This window comes from Lichenostomus cassidix, chromosome 3, assembly GCF_008360975.1.
Source record: "Lichenostomus cassidix isolate B80296 chromosome 3, HeHo_3.0, whole genome shotgun sequence".
Lineage (NCBI taxonomy): Eukaryota > Metazoa > Chordata > Aves > Passeriformes > Meliphagidae > Lichenostomus > Lichenostomus cassidix.
The window spans coordinates 1,890,974-1,902,273 of NC_139483.1; positions in this window are offsets into that span (position 1 = coordinate 1,890,974).

Below are 11,300 nucleotides of genomic sequence, written 5' to 3' on the forward strand. Positions count from 1 at the left end.
CAGGGGGGAAGCCCTGGGATGAGAGACAGCCTGAGAGTTGGTTTAGAGCAGATGTTAGGAAGAAATGCTTGAAAGTGAGGGGAGTGAAGCACAGGCACAGGCTGCCTAGAGAAGCTGTGGCTGCCTCATCCCTGGAGGTGCTCAAGGCCAGGCTGGCTTGGGCTTGGAGCAACCATTCCTTGCTCTAAGGGAAGGTGTCCCTGCCCACAGCAGAGGGATGCTAACCAGATGATCTCTAAGTTCCCTTCCAGCCCAAACCCTTCTGTGGTCCTAAATTGAACAAGAATTTGAAATTGAATCTGACGTGCAAAATGAAACCATAAGCAGAATTGTCTCCTTATTTCTGGGAGTTTACCTTGGTTTTCAAGTGCTTAAAAGTACAAGATGCTGAAACACAGACTCACAGGGTGTTTGGATACTACTGCCTCAGATCAACAGGAGTGAAATGAACTCTGAGAATCTTGTTCTGAGTGTGCTCTGTCAAGGAATCCATTGTAAAACTGTGGATTGCCTTCAACTCAATGAAGCCTTTCTATCAGGAGAAGCAGCAGGAAGGAACAATAATTGAAATAATAATCCCATGAGGTGTTTATTTCTGTTTGGTTCTGTACAATGTTTAGTTCTGTCTCTGAGGCATTGTACAGCCTGTGGCAGGGAATTCCCACTGTTTCTCTGGACAGATGGATAACAGCTCCAACCAAATCCAATGGTCTCATTTTCAGTGTGTCACAGCCACCCACCTGTGCCCCAAGTGACTGCCCTGAGCTGAGCAGCACAGTCAACTTTATGGTCCAATCCCACAGTCAATGGGAGTGTTGTCTGTTTGAGGACTGCAGAATCTGGCCTCTCTCCAAGTTTTTACAGGTCAAATAACATAAGGGAATATTTTAGTCTGAGCCGCTTCCTGAATTCCCGATGAAGAATGTAGAGTCAAAATATAATGAATGGTGACTGCATTCTACTCTAAACAAAAGCTGCTATTTACCAAACAGTGCACAGTGTGTAAATTAAATGTGAGATTTCCCCTGGTCTTTTGACTTCTTAGAAATTTTTCCTTCATAACACTTGGGATTTGGACTGACTACAGAATTTCCTAGAGATACATATGGATACAGGACTGAAGGATTTCAGAGATGTTAGACGTCCTTGCAAGGCAGATTTCTGCATGATTTGAATACCACACATACAGACCATATACTGACATAACCCATTCTCTTTTGCTCAGAACACGTCTTCTAAATTAAAACAAACACTTCATCACACTTTGTTGCATTTTTGTGAATGCAACACATGAATGTGAATCCTTATTACCTCATTATTTTTCTGCCTTACCCAAAGATTTGTGTGAACTCCTTCACTTCAAGATGGTATCAAGATTGGAGATGCTCCAATGGACTCTAAGATTTAGGTTAACTATCTCTAATTAGTTTTCTGCAGGAATTTTTAACTAATATAGTCTTGCAGGTTGTGTTTGCCATGGAAAATGGACAATATATTTTTAGATTTAACAGAGCTGTATGCGTCATTACACACTGGTATAAATTCAAGAATTAGTGGAAATGACTACACAAACCTTTTACAGACTGACCAGGCAGAGCTTCAGGCCAGCTTTGCACAACTCATGAAAAAAAAGTCTAATTACTTATTTACTGAATGTGTGTTTCAAAATATTGCACAAAAGCACGTAACTGCCAGGCTAGCAGTTGCTTCATTTCGTGAAATGAGTAATGATTGCATTAATGGGGGACTCGTGCACTTGAAGGTGAGCATGTGTTTAAGTACCTTGCCAAATCAGAAATGGTCATTAATTTTAGCTGCCAAACTGTTTTCATGGTTTTGGACTGCAAATTGGAATACCCAAAGAGATCAGATATCAGTATCCCATGGGAACAAGTGAATACATAGGAATATCGATGTCTTCTTGGATTTAAAACAGGGGAAAAAAATGAGCTGTAGATCCAACATCTTAGATCACTATAAAGGGCTTTGGAATAAAGAACATGCAGGAGACATGCTTTGCCTGTAATGATATAAAGCTGACACGGTCTATAACATTTCTGCAACAAGTCCACTCAATTAGTGTGAGCTAATATGGGATTCTAATACAGAGTTTATCCCTGGAAGTGTCCAAGGCCTGGTTGGAAGGGGTATTGAGCAGCCTGGGCTAGTGGGATGTGTCCCTGCCCATGGCAGAAGGGTGGAACAAGATGAGCTTTAAGGTCCCTTCTGACCCAAACTGTTCCACAATTCTAAAGTGAGTCAGTTAATATCAATTTTCCTCTTGCTATGTTTTCTCAGTAGTGGTTAATTTCTTTTACAAAACCCTCACAATTTACCATCAAAGTCAGGAGGTGCAATTTTTCAGCAAAAAGCCCAGGACCTTCCTGTTCAGTTTTTGCACTTGCCTCCTGGCAGTCCTGTGGATTGTAGTCCCTTACAGACATTATTCACATGACCAATCCCAATGGCTTCAGTGAATTTACTTACAGTAAGAAATGCTCTGGAAGTGCCCTGTGCCTGTATGGATTGGAGTCTTTAAGAATATTCTTTCAGAGGCACCATGTGAGTGATGCTTAGGTGTACCTGAAAAGCCATTCTTTTGGACTTTAGCACCAATATTTGTATAAAGAATGTGGAATTTCATGTATAAATCTTGTTTATAAATATATGCTGCTACTTCCAGACTGCAGCACAAGTTTCTACAGTGTAGCTTGGCTTTGAACCATAATTTGATTTTTGTAAGGCTGGTTTCCAGTTGCAGTATACAACTTTAAAAGACCACTGCATTAATGCTGAGCTGCTCAGGAAATATTTTAATATCTGCATTAGAAAGTAAAATAGCAAATTAAAGGACAATTTTAATTGGAAAATCAAACCTCAGGACTATTTATTCATTTTGCAGAAAGTAAATGCATTTTCAAGTGAGAAGTGCCAAAACCTATAAAAGTTTGTAGGAAAAACACTTAGGTTAAAAAGAGAAACATAACAATAGCAAACACTTTTAAACAAAAGATTAATAAATTCTTTGGGAGACAATCAGACTCCTACTGCGATGCACAGCAAAAGAAAGAATGAAAGTATCAGTTTGAAACCCTAATTTTCTGACAAATGAAAGTTTAAATTTTCTAAGCAGCTTAGTAACAATTGCAAATGCTGCTAATCTGTAGACGCTCCAAAGGCAGTTTGGGCTGGATAGCAAGTGGAGTAATTAAAGAGCAGTTATATGGTGTCTGGGCATCCCAGCTTTATGGAGCTGCCAAAGTGCATTGGCAGGGAGACAAATCTCTCTACCCTCCTTTTTTTGATCTTTCATCTGTTTTTCCTCAAGGATGGAGAGGTAGGGCCTGAACGTCTGCCTCAATCACCTGTTTCAGACCTTTTGAACTACATCAAGCTTTTATTAACACTTGATAAGAGAAGTGTGGTTTACCCATAAAATGGTGTCTAGGAAGGTCCTGTGCTTGTTTCTGACAACTTTGCCTAAAATACATTCAGAATAAGAATGATGATGAATTCTAATGAAAACCTAGCATTTCGATGGCAAATCCAGTGTCTCCAGGATGATTGCATCTCCTTTACAGAACATATTGGAGCTTATGGACTTCAAATGGGATCTCAGGGTTGGCTCTCACTACCTTTGGTGGACCTGGTTTGTAGGTAGACCTCATGTTGAGTATTTTGGGGTTAGTTGGCAGCTTTTCCCTCAAGCTGTGTGTGAGTGCTCAGCAAACACAACACTGAGACAGGGATGCAGGATGCTCTTTTTAAGGGCTCACATGGGCCAAACTGCTGCTTCCCTCACGGTCTGTATGAGGCATGGGGATGTGAAAACAGAGCTCTTGAAATGTTTCCCTGAAAGTCTGGGCATAGGCAGCCAGAGATTTGGCAGGGAACTTTGAGGTACCATATTGATGCACATCCCCTGAGCAGGCAGAGATCCGTGATGATTTGTCTGACATGGTAGGCACGGCAGAGGATTTGTCTAACATAGCTGAGTTATAAGGACCATATGAATGTAAGCAGGAACATTATTCTTCTTTCATATGATTCTTTTAATATATAGCCAGCTAAAGATGTAATAAAATACCCAGCTTTGAAAGTTGTTTGTTTTCCTTTCCTCCTCATATTAGGCTTCATCTGCTTGTGCAGCTAATTCCTTGGGAAAGATTCTCCCCCATGCTAAATTTTATAGGTCATTTGATGCAGACTTGCTACATAAGAGACATATAACAACATGAAAAAATTTGGTGTTTTTAAGCTGCTTTCTTATTTAGAGATATTTTTTGCTTTGTTCTCATGCAGCAGATTACAAACAGAGGTTTTATTCCTTTATATTCCAAACAGTGGCAGATCTATATTGGCATGGTCTCCATGCCAATTTTCTGTCTGCTGAGCTCAGCTAACTTTTCTAAAGTGCCCATCAAACAATTTATCCAAAGAACAGAATATTCAATATATGCAACATTGCTTAAGATCTTTGATGCCTAATCAGCACAAGTAGCTCTAAACCATTTCTGTGATATTGCCTTCTAAGCTCCTAGCTTGTTGTAGCAGTGGTTTCAATTAATCTGCAGTTATCCATTAACATGTCATGTGTCTCTGATTAAATATAAGCTTAGTTTTCTTTCCTAAGTACTGTAGTTCATTGTCCCACCAGATTTCCCATTTGATCCTTCTTCAAATACTTGTGAACAGCTCTTGGAATGAAACAGCAAAGTTTGTCACATCTCTCCTGAACCTAGAGGTGATGTTTGCAGGCCTTGTGTGGCTTACTGGTAGAACATGTCAAGTGTATTGCTCTGGCTCCAGGTTTCCTGAGGATTTCCATTAATGGTTTTCAGGGACTTTTTTTTTGGGATGCATTACAGGGATTCATGCTTTTCCACAGAAGCACAGAGACACTTAATGATTAGAGTAATAATAGCACTGTATTTCCTCCTTCCACAGAATGCCATTCCGCAAAGGAAATGGCTCTCTTGGCCTGCTGGCACCAACATTTGTTTTTTCCTCTCTTACTCCACAACCTCTCTGCTTTTACAAAACACTGTTATTCTGCTGAAGCCCAACCTAAAACCTGTTACTGACCAGTGATATCTCTTTGGACAGAGGGGTTTCCAGAGATATGGACATTGCTATTTGAAAATTTATATTAATTGTCAGTTCCATTATCCACTAATAGATTTAGGAAAAAAAAACCAACGAAGTCCTGATTCAAATGGTACCTGTAGGTTGTCCTGTAACCTTTATGTTACACTTCTGTGATCACTAATTTGTGCTGCTCTGCCTCTAGATCCACCTGGGAATGGATCAATCAGCCTTGTCTAACACTTAGCTGGATCATGCCCAAAATATCACTGCCACCACAGTGCTCTTCCTGCCTTCCTGCAACCCTGACAACTCAGCTCTCCTTATTCCCTCTTGTCAAGATTTTTGAGCTTTATTCTTGGCTTTATTCTTGGCTCTGTAGGATTGGAAATAAGCTCAGTTTATATTCCAGCCTTTACAAATTAGAAATCCCTTATGATGTGGGCAGTTTTTTCCAGCAAGTGCACAAAGGTATTTGTGGCAGTGATGGAGTGTGGCCTGTATGGAGTGTGACAGAGCAGTATGCTCCTACATGGGTGTCTGCTTTAGAAAAAAGAAGGGCAAAAAGACTGAAATGCCACTGGTCATTCACAAGAGGGATGCACAATCAATCATTAAATCACATCCTGCTCCTCAGACAAGGAATAATTCTTGTCTAACACAAGTGGAAATTGCAGAAGATTAAATGAGCTTCCCAAAGCCATTCTGGGCACAAGTATTACACTGAATGTTCTGATTTAAGGGTACAAAGTTCTGCCAGAGGACTAGGCAATTGGGAGTTTGCCCTGAATTATTCCACTTTCCTGTTATCTGCTTTGTTGCAGTTAGTGCCAGGCTTTAGATTCATTGAATATCTCTCATAGAAATGGTGGCCAACAGAGATAACTCAGGTCCTCAGTGCTATGACTGAATAGTCTATCTACAATGAAATTCAGACTTAATTCCATAATAAATGGCATCCACTCTTAGAACAGTAGCAGGACTGAGAAACAGAGAATTGTGATTTCTGCTGTCTGCTTCCCAGGATCTTTCTTGAGAAAAGAGGCAACAAATGGATCTAAATAAATGGGGCTTGGACATAAATTTCTGAAAAGAGTCTTCAGGGTAGCCATATGTGTTTTATGTGTCCTCACATGAGAAGTGTTGTTAGAGAGAGTCCAAATGGACAGTTCATACACATAACATCCATTTGGAAAAGCATGGCTGGGAATTTAACCTTGATGTGCTCTGCTACACAGCAGCTGATTCCTGTTTGAAAATGGCTTTTTTTACTGACTGGGGGTCTTTAGTTGCCTGGAAGTGTAAAACTGGTTCTTGGCTAGATGCTTTGACATGTGGCAAAAATGAAGAATAATGCTTTATAATCTCACTGGAATTTGAAATCTGGTTAACTGGAAGCCCTTAATATTTTCAGGTCCTTGGACGGCAGCCACTGCAGTTACATAAATGCAAAATATTATTGGAATAGGTAGTAGGTGTCCTTCCTTCCTTAGGAATTGCCCCACTTAAAACCTCAGTTCCTGTCCTGTCCCAAAAGTTCTTTTTAATCTTGTTTTTTTAAGCTATGACTCAGTTCCCCTGCCTTCTCCTTTCCTAGGTTGAATCCAAGGTTGTCCAGTTCTTTTCCCTACATGGTTTGGAGCAGTGGATATGATGTATTCTTGTTTACAGTATGCTAAAGCAGAATATTTCTGAGATGTTTACAGGTACTTCCTGCCCCAGAGGAAGAATATAGGATTTCCATCCTCCTCAGCAGCAGCGCCTCGGCCTTACTGGAGCCAAGGAACTCAAGCTGTGTGATCTCTCCCTTCCTGTTTCTTTTACTTGACGCAACGTGGTCGAGTCGTTTGATGTCTAGAGTGAAGGATACAGAAACTCCAGCTTGCTAAATTCACCACTTATTTCCTTTATTATGTTCCCTACTAGGAAGTTGTGAGGATTAACCTTTTTTCTTTGCAAGTTAAATGAGGTCCAAGATACACTTGAAATACTTAGCGGCTTTTCTCTGTCGTATCAGGAAAGCTGGACTCTTAAAGCTGCCTGTCTTCACTTTGTGCATTTGGGGGATAGCTGAACATTTTCAAGCACTTTTGTATACCTTCCTTTAGGGGATTTTACCTTTAACTCTTACAGGAGAGTGTTAGTTGGAACTGGCACCTTAAATACTTAAATGCCCTGTTTGGGGTTTCACCTCATATTTATTTTTTGCTTAACTTCTTTGCAGAGGAAGTTTTCTGTCTCCACTATTTGTATGAAGTTTTTTGAACCCTTCTCAGACTCTAAATTACTTTTTCTGTGTCTGCTGTTACTGTGTAGTGCCCTGGGCCCCTATTTCTCAGTGCAGAGTCCCCCATACTGGCAAATATGGCATTTGACTGATCTTGCCCCACCCATCAAATCCTGCATCTCAGCCAAAGAGCCTCAGGATGCAGATAGCAGGATGTGGCTTTCTAAATACTGAGACTCTGTGTCAAACTGTTCCACACTGATGGCAAATATTTTCATTATCGCTGCTGTAATCATTTGCCATCTGTGGCCATCATCATCCTTGTGGCAGCCCAACACCATTCCCGCCTCAAAAGGAAGGTTCAAAATTCAAGTTTGAGCAGGAGGGTGGGTGTATGGAATTGAAGAACCAGTGTATGAGTTGATTCATGCATTTTTAATGCCCTCCTGCAACAGTGAAGGGATCAGTCCATGAAGTCCAAACAAATTTTCTTCCTGGGGTTTGACATTCTTGAACAGGATACAAGGAGACCAACATAAAGCTCCAGATTTATCTCCATGCTCCTCCCCTTGGAGCTGCAGTGCTGCTGCCTTCAGAGTGAGCATCTCTCTGGGGAGCATCTTTAAGCCTGGGCAGTACCAAACAGATCACTACACCAGCAGAAGCTCAGCTCCTGTTTTTGTATCCATACCTACACCAGCTTTAGAAATGGGATGCTCAGACTAGTACTGCCACAAAAAATATTGCGCATTCATAAATTGTGGCTATGTGGTACAGAAACAGTGTATAGAAAACAGCTCTGTGGGAAAAGGGTTGGTTTTTTGCACCTCTGCCACGTGGTGCTTGCATGACCCATCAACTGCTTTTATTACAAGAATAATATATTTAGCTGGCTTGTTTCTTTGTTTGAGTGACTGCCACAGCCATGCCTTACCTCGTGGTAAATTTAGGGCAAGCCTTTGATAATATTTCCATTATAGTTAAGGAGTCCAAATAGGGTCCTGAAAGATTGTTCTGTGTGCTTTCTGATTGTTTTTTCTTATCTCAAGTGTAAAATAGATTGCTTTGACATTTCCAGAAAGTCTTTCTAAAGCCAAACAGAAAAATAATGGAGAATATTTGATTCTGGTTTTTGGACTGAGATCTAAATGTGTGAGCTCGAATACTTATATGGGTGTGATTTTGGTTCAGATTCTTTTGGCATTGATACTGAAATATTTGGATTATTCTACTTAGAACATTCTAAATGATGCATCCTTTTCTTCAAGTCTGAGTGCTTAATGTCTTTTTATTTTGTTTTTATAAATCTGACCTTTTATCCAAGCTAGTTCGTGTTCCCTCTTGATACTGAAGGAGACATTTTGAGCATATTTGAAGGCTACTAGGAAGAAGTTGATGGTGATTAGAGCTGATGTAAAGAAAAGAGCAAGGCCCTTAGCTTGCTGCCTGTAATCCAGTTTTAGTTTGCCATACCATATCGCTCTGGAGTCCACACTGTAAGTTGTTTAACCCACTTCCAGATTTTATTTCCACCAGCTTCCTTCATGACTTGCATGGTGTTTGTAGAGGGTTATCAGGATGATGGATAACTTGGAGCTAATTTGGAAGCTGGTTTTTTACTGAGCCTTAAATCAGGCCTGTTAGTGCAGCCCAACTTCCCTGTGTGGTGAAAACATCCTTGGCAGGCACAGGTTTAGGTCTTAAGATTTTGCTGCTCTAGAGAAAGGTCTCTTAGCAAAATCTTTTCAATATGTTGATTGGTAGAATTCAGCAAATTTTGCAACAGCGCTTAAGTGAATCCTGATGTTCTGCTGGACTTACCTCTGCCACATCTTCCACTTTGGAAACTTAAAGGAAAAAACACCACTGACAGAGCACAAGCCTTGGCTTGGGTTATGCAAAATAAAAGGTGAAGGATCCAAAGGAAATCCCAGTTGTGAGGGCTTTCCAATGTGAAAGGAAAAGGAAGATGCATTTCAGGGTCTAAAGCAACCTACAGGATCCATTCTGGGTGTTTCAGAGGAATGTGAGTGGGATGGCTCTCAGAGCAGCACAGTGTCTTGGGCAAACATGCAGAGAGGTTTGAATGCTCCCCAATCTGCTGGGTCTGTGCTGAAGGCCTGTGTGCAATAATATTTGGCAATTGCAATGACAACAGAATGTCATCATAACTTAGGCAAAGAGCCATAGCCTTAATGATGAAGGATTACTGTTAGCAAAAAATGTTGGCTTTTATGACTTTCTTCCTCATCACCACTGGGACGTGGTTTGGCTTGGTGACACCAACACCAGAGCACACAGAGATGGTCCAGGGGTAGAAAATGATGTCTAACAAAGGAGAGGAAGATGGAGGCAGTGGAAATAACCTCTGTGGAGAGGGGTCTTGGGACATAATGAGGCAGGACAAGTTTCTGTAACTGGCAAATTAAATGTGCTCTGAACTCACCAAATGCGTGCTGATTGATACAGAAGCAACAAAAAGTGTAATCTCCCTTATCTGGTAGATATTTTCTCTATGCTTTCACATCTTTCATGGCGAGACAGCCCTTCAGGATGGCTTCTGTGGCAAGATTTCATTACTGTAGCAAAAATCGTCTTTCCATCACTTAATTATGAAATACATCAGAAAGAAGAAACTGAAGAAATATCTTCGGTTCTTCAATTAAAACTGGAGACTTTTTATACTGTTGTTCCCATTAGTTCCCTACAAAGGGGGTGAGGTCTTGGCAATGTAATTCTCCATCTGCTTCTTACATGTGAATGCAGTGGTTTCAAAATCCATGACGTGCGAGACCTGCTTTACATTCTGCTCACAAATGCCTGAGTAATGCTATAAAAATGATGTGGAAAAAAATAAGTTTCTTTTCATGCTGATGCACTGTAAGTCAAAGCATTTGGATAGATTCTGAGGTCATAAAGGACCATTATGGTTATGGTGCCAGACCTACAAGCCATAGCATTTCACCTAGTGATTTCCATATGGAGTCCAAGAACAAGGAAATACTTATTTAAAGGAAAATCCACTCTAGTCTTGAAATGTACTAATGCTGTTCCTCTAAAAGGGATCTCTTGAGTGTGTTTTGATAAAAAAGTACAAACTGGGAACTTTTCATGTGAATTTTAGTAATATCAAATTTAATAAATCATTGTTAGGTATAATTTAGGCTACAAAACAGGATGGTGACATAAAAAACAGGACAGGGAAGTATAGCAAGCATTAAAATCGGAAAGCTTCGAGATTCAAAATAATGATATAAATCCATATCAGAACCACTTGAAATAAGAATGAAGGGTGACTGGGAGCAATCAGCGCCTCCTTTGTCAAGGCAGAAATGGCTCTGAACCAAGAGAGGTAACGAGACAGCTTGCATACAAGGAAAAAATTGAAAGAGATGCATCCCATCCTTAAGTAACATAACCAGGCTTCTGATGTATGTATATTTTTAGAAATGCTATCTTCTGTCCAGTGACAATACTCTCAAGTGCGATCAGTGATTATCAAGCATGATTTGTCAAGGCATTCAGATTCTATTGCTCATAGATGTGTAGACAAATTCCCAATCCCTTAAAATTCACCAGCTGCTTTGTCCTGAAGTGAGGCTCTTATCAGAAACAGTTACCTGTATTTGAAGTCTAAGTCTTTAATTTTATACTGCCATGAGGGATTTCTGTGATTTCCTGGCTTGATAGTTGATGCTGAACAATGAGAGACACAAGTGCAGTTGCTGTATGTCGTAAATATCCAGATTTTATTTTCATACATGTTTGAGTCCTTCTTGAAATATGAATCTATGATTTACAATTTATTTAATGAATAGAGAGTGAATTGGAAATTAGAAGTAAAAGTGTCAGTAGAAGCTTAGAGCAAGAAGCATATTCTAATCCAAAAGGCTAACGATGCTACAGCTCCATGTTTCCTATGAAATTCAGCTGAAGAAATGACAAAACATAAATGGCTTCCAAATAACCACCCCCCAAACCACCCAGC